Genomic DNA, 6,406 nt, shown 5'->3' on the forward strand with positions numbered 1-6,406 from the left:
TGTTTCTTTGCACCGGAGTGAGGAGATCTGTTGTTCTAGCTGTCTACTGCTGGGACTGGGACATTGTTCTATCACGAGGTCACTTACCATGAAACATTTCACTCAGAATTGGACTTGATTTCGTGCCTAAAGACTCCAAGGTATCAGCTGTAACAGTTAACTGATGCTTCGTTTGCTTACTCGGTAAACTGTAAAGTTCTAAAAGCCGTAGGACTATGCATACGTTTTTGACAACAACAGAAGGATGAACTAGCTATCAGACATACAGTGCATCGCAGGCCAGGTTAGTGCATCACAGAGGAAGGGAATCAGTCCTTTAATCGAACCTCGAAGGTGTGCTCTGAGGATAAACAATCATAAAGAATCAGAACACATACTCCAGTTCATCAGATTTCAGGGATCTCCACTTCCTACTAAGAATACAGTGAAGGCAAACTGATTACAATCGGATAAATACAAAGCGTTTCCTTATTTAGAAAAAAACTGGTAATCGACTGGGCCTAACTGTATTTTATCAATTCAAGAGATATCATTTTCATTACAGTTCTTCAGATTGATCTTTCACACAGCAGGCCTTACCCAAATGAAATTAATGAATAAAATGAGCCTAGTCTTCAATAAATCCATTCATGTGGTTTTGTTCAATTTCATACATCAATTTATGACAGTGACACTGAGTCAGACTCTCTCAGTACTGAAGACAGAGATGACAGGTAACCTCAAACCTGAGTTTGTTGCTATTTCAATACCTTCAGCAGAATTCCAACCACTTCTTTGAATTCTCATGTTTACACGAGACACACTCAGGCTTTGTTCTCAACTCTACCCGGATCCCCAAAGATATAACTTTTTATAATGTCTGCTATCTGCTCACTGGTCTACAGACCACTCACAGAAGTCTATCATAGCTGGTTAGCAATAGAAAACCTCAGAAGAACTTCACAGGAGAAAGAAGCACAGGACTTGCCCAGGACCACCCCATAAGATGATCAAAGCACCCTAACAGATCTAAAGTTCCATGAGTCCATTAACTATTAATTTTCATGGTGTACACCCTTGCCTTATGTGTTACAGGTTTCTACTTGCTTTATTTCTTGCCATGAAAGAATACGCTAAGGAAGATATAAGGCTCTGTTTTTCCTCTATCTCCAGCTCCAGCAGAATGAAATGCAAAGGACAAGCAGTCAGAGACCAAACTAGCCTAAGTGGAAGTGAATTTTAAAGCCCACGGGCTCTTTGAGCCTGATATTCGGGCTGGCTGCTTCAGCAGGGCTCTTTTCATCTATGAAATGGGAAGGATTTGTCAAAATGACCTCTAACTGTAAAATCTTTAAAAAGCTGGCCCAAACAGCGAAATGCAAAACAACATCTTAAAGAGACACGTATCAGCAAAGAAGGTTTGCAAAATTGCGGGGCTTGGATGTCACAATCTCTGTAATTGAGATAAGCTAGAGAGAATCACTGAGGATAAAATAACCTGGGATACAGCTCTGACCTAGCCCAGGGACATGGACATCTCCATCAGACTCTCTGGGCTGCTGATTCTCCATCTGTAAAGTGAGGGGATGTAAACAGCCAACTTCTAGGGCCTTGTTAGCACTGACAAACACGACACTCTAACCTACCTGCTTTATTTTAAACATAGGAAATCAAAACAGACCAACTTGCCCCATGTCAGCTAGCTATCAGGTCTCCCAATTTCTAATACAGTGTTCTTTCTACTTCACTACACTTCCCTCCATTAAACAGAATCTGTTTCAAATACAACTCCACTAAGACAAACAAGATGAGTTTATGCCAATGGTTCTTATCATTAAATGCCATTCACTACAAAACTGAAACCAAATGGTTCCCTATAAAGCTGACCTCGTTTTATGACAAAGCTACCATTGAATGATGTCAGAGTTTTTACCCAAAACACCTGGCCTCAACCAATTCTTGTCTCTGATAAAGGCGAGTCACAATTGTTCATTCATTACTACAGGGGAGCCCGTGAGTTCTGAAGAACATGACAGACGCCATCAAATCTACAGAAAAAGAGCATCACGTCCCTTCTAACTTCCCCCTAAAAATTACGATGAATAACCTGATGAGGAGAACTATGCTAGAAAAAAGTGCTCACGAGTCTTTCTGAAAATCTGAGAGTCCACAGTTCCCAACCTTTTAACTTTTTCAAGAGCCCCAGTCATGTGGAAGGCTTGCGATGGGACTTCCTCAATGAACAAATCAGACTTAAATCTCCCACCACCACCCACAACTCAAGATGAGGTTATTATTGTCTTATTTCAAGGTGGTTCATTTTATCACCAAGTTTTAATGGGACCAGAAAAGCAATTACTCTTTCAGCTGCGCACGCAGCTCATAATCTAGGTAGGCCGCCCTTCGGTGTATGCGTAAAAGAATCACACAAACAAAAAAAGTTCTCCCGTGCCCTATTATGTCTCTTACAAATCCTAAGATCATTGCCCAAGTTATCCAAAAAGGTTATACCACTAAACAATGACAGGGTGACTCTTCTTTCGAAACGAGAGTCTCTCATCTTCAGTGTAATTGTTCTGATGAATTTGGGACCTTTTTTCAGTTTCCTGCACCGTGCAGGACCCCTTCAGCCAACATTTAGTCTGATGAACTTTCAGACGAATAATCGTAAATGTTCACTCACCCTTTTGGCCAGCAGGCATCACATCCGTCCGTTCATGGTTGACAGCAAATCAGACAAGGGATTGAAGCCCTCACCATTGCCCAAATGTTTCGTTCGGAAACTGGAATTGTCAGCAAAAGCTCCTGGGACACTGCAACACAAAATTTTTTTTTTTTTTTTTTACACACAGCTAAGATGTAACTTCTAAAACCACCACTTCCTTAAACTTGAAAACAGCACGACAGACATAGAATCTAGAGGTAGGGGAAAACACCTTTCAAACGAGGGTATGTCAATATATCAAGTGTGATGTTGTAAAATATGAACCGGAAATAATGTTTTGAAAGATACAGTTACCAATTACTTGAACACGTACCCTGAAAGGTTGTTGTTTATTGCAGACTTTGTGCCAAATATTTTATGTAGTTTGGCATTACAAAAATATTTTTTGTCCAATTATCAAGTGCCCAGGTAACAATAAGCTGCTTTAGCTCAAATCTGACATGGATAAATGTATTGATTCCTATTAAGTAACTCTCTTTTCCAGAAGATAAAAATATATGAAAATAAAATTATTTCAAACACAACAGTGAACATCCAAACTGGGAAGAGAGGTAACCATAGTCATTTTCCTCCAAAATAATTGTACAAATGTTTATGAATTACATAAGAAGAAAGACTCGGAGATATTTCCACATACTACGTAACGTGTAGACATCCAAGTGGAGAAGCCTGAATCCTGGACCCAGTATTGTCATCAGTCACTTGTGTGGCTCCAGGAAAGCCATTTAATGCCTCAGGACCCCAGTTCTTTAATCTGCAAGGTCAGGTCATGAACTGATGCTCTCCACGTCCCTTCTTCCTCTCAGCATCTTTGCCTTTTTGGTTAAAGCACACTTATTCCAAATAACCTAAACTATTAGCTTCCGGATTAAAAAGAAGGTTTTTAACACAAATCACTCCTATGCTGATCTGCCATCAACACCAGAGCTGAGCTGTGGGCAGAGGGTCGTGCATCTGAGCAGAAGAATTCTCACCCTGGCACTAGTGCCAAGCCTTAGTGCACCTGCACCCTCGGCAGCTGACAACATTCACTGGGTGCCCAAGGAAGGCTTCCACTCCTCTCCCAAGAGTACAGCTCCAACTCCTACGGAAAAGTGCCCACATGTACTATAGATGAGTGTTTCTCAAACTTTAGTACGTGGAAGAATAACTTGAAGAGCTTTTTAAAATACAGATTCCTGGGCCCCATCCCCACAGACACTGATTCATTGGTCTGAAACTGGGCCTGAGATTCTGTATCTCTACCAAAATACCAAGGAAGGTGGATACTGCCAATCACAGTTTGTGTCCAAATGATAAAGCCCCATCGTGCAAACTTCAAGTAGCCTTAACACCCAAGAAGCATTTCCAAGGCTCACGGAAGCTCTGCAAAGCTACTAAGTCGACATCACGTAGCAAAAAGAAAGGGGCTGAGGGCTTCCCTGGTGGCGCAGTGGTTGAGAGTCCGCCTAATGATGCAGGGGACACGGGTTCGTGCCCCGGTCCGGGAAGATCCCACATGCCGCGGAGCGGCTGGGCCCGTGAGCCGTGGCCGCTAGGCCTGCGCGTCCGGAGCCTGTGCTCCGCAACGGGAGAGGCCACAACAGTGAGAGGCCCGCGTACCGCAAAAAAAAAAAAAAAAAAAAAAAAAAAAAAAAAAAAAACCTGTGTGTGCCTACCTCGCACTAGACACTCTTCTGACTGCAGCTTGCCTGAGTGAGTTTTGGTTGCGAGGCCTTGCAGAGGATACTTAACCTTTCCGACCTGAGCTTCCTTGTTCATACGGGGAAAGCTAAGGCGTCCCACAATGACCAAGCAGACAATGCAAGTGAACAAGGCAGGCCAGGTATAAGGTACAGGGAGTGAGGAGGGAGGCGGCAGACTGGAGGCCCCGGGCTTTCTCAGCTAAGACGGCAGCCAGTGGCTCCACAAGCCCATTATTGCCACGTGGCAACATGAACCCAGGGCTACAGGAGCTTTCAATTCCACGAACAAAGGCAGAAATCCAGATGACTATTTTGTGAAATTTCCTCATTTTTCAAAGACAGCAGCTAACGTTTTAATAGTACACATTAAAAAAAGACAAGAAAAAGAACCCTTGCAACCCGTGTAACAAATTATGGCTAGAGTTACGCCACGGCTCAGGTCTGCAATTCTACAGGGATTCGGAAGCACAGAGAAGCTGCACAAGTGGACACAGGAAAACACAGTAGGTATCTGGGCAGTTAAGGGCTTTTGAGAGCGATTATCTGGGGCAAGTTTTGGAAGGAACTGGAAGATGGGGTGGAAAAGGGATCCCATCAGTTCAGAACATCACGGTCAAAGGCTTACAGGCGGATGAAACAGGCAAGACACACCAAAGAACAGCAGTGACGAGGGAGGAATCACGCTTCCGTTCAGCATGGGAGCAGCGTCTGGCTTCTAGCTAAGGTGTAAGTTGGTCAATCAACGCTTAAGAGTATCATTAGTGCTGTCCGGTTTGACTTCCTAAAACATTACAGTCCCCAGGCATATCCAAAAATAAGGGATAAACTATCACCGTGGTGCGTGGAATTTTTCTGGTTTTGCTTGTGTGTTCTGTTAAGGATCCAACTGACCCAATACGGAATTCCATCTCCACCGAGCTCTATAACTCTAACCAAAATACTGTATGAATGATATATACTGTAGTTTTTATATGGGCTTATAGTATATATACTATAAATACACTCTATATACACACACATATAATACATACATACACATATACACATATATATAAAATACAAGCTCTGTAACTGTAACCAAAATACTATATAAACTACAGATACTATAGTTTTTAACATGCATTTATAGTACATATACTATAAAATACATACTATATATATACACACTACAATACATGCACATATACTATAAAATATAAGCTGTATAACTCTAACCAAAATACCACAAACTATATACTATACTATAGCTTTTTAGGTGTTCACAGTACATATACTATAAAATACATAGTATATACATATATAAAATACACGCATATATACTATAAAATCAAGTTCTATAACTCTAACCAAAACTCTGACCTCTAGAAATGAAAAACAAAGCAACTGAAATTTAAAAGGAGGAAAAAAAAAAAAACCCCACCAGAAGAGAAGATAGTATCCACATAAATGATCCAGTACACTGCCCAGAGGCAAAAACTATCTACCTAGAATCGTATGCCCAGAAAAATTACCTTTCAAAAATGAGGGTGAAATAAAGATCTTTTCAGACAAACAAAAGTTTATCACCTCTCTACAAGGACATTCAGAAAGATGCATTTCAGGCCCAAAGAAAAGGATTTTAGGAAGAAGGCTGCTTGATCTAAGAAGGGAGGGGGAGCGAAAATAATGGAGAACTTTGGAGTAAATGAGAAGTGAATGCTTTAAAATGACATGCAGGTCTCAAAATTTAAAAAAAAAACATCTGGCAACACCATCACTTGCTTCCCACCTAGGCTTACTCGTTCTCACTGGCTGTCAATCACCAAGGTCCTGGACCGCAAACTGGATATGGAACGAGGGCACCAGCTTGAAATGCAGATTCCTGCCCAGCGATTATCAATCTGCATTTCTACCAGATACTCCAGGGAACTCTGATGAAGTTGCGCCCTTGCCTCTACTCTGAAGAGTGCTGCGCCACTGCAGGGCCAGGAATCCAGTGAGCTCCAGGGGCTCAGCCTGGGGAGGTCCCGACTGACAC

General features: G+C 41.9%; 1 protein-coding gene across 5 annotated transcripts in view; it reads right to left on the bottom strand.

Moving 5' to 3' along the window:
- FOXP1 (forkhead box P1) overlaps window positions 1-2,792 on the bottom strand; it is a 501,131-nt gene extending 498,339 nt beyond the window's left edge. Inside the window, exon 1 of one of the 5 annotated variants that reach the window (XM_073787565.1) lies at window positions 2,663-2,792. The gene's annotated coding sequence lies outside the window, so the exon portion shown is untranslated. The remainder of the gene's footprint in view (window positions 1-2,662) is intronic. The other 4 variants (XM_033865275.2, XM_033865278.2, XM_033865277.2 and 1 more) reach the window with 4 other exon arrangements.
- Between the last annotated feature and the right edge of the window lie 3,614 nt (window positions 2,793-6,406).

The sequence above is a fragment of the Tursiops truncatus genome, chromosome 10 (assembly GCF_011762595.2).
Source record: "Tursiops truncatus isolate mTurTru1 chromosome 10, mTurTru1.mat.Y, whole genome shotgun sequence".
Lineage (NCBI taxonomy): Eukaryota > Metazoa > Chordata > Mammalia > Artiodactyla > Delphinidae > Tursiops > Tursiops truncatus.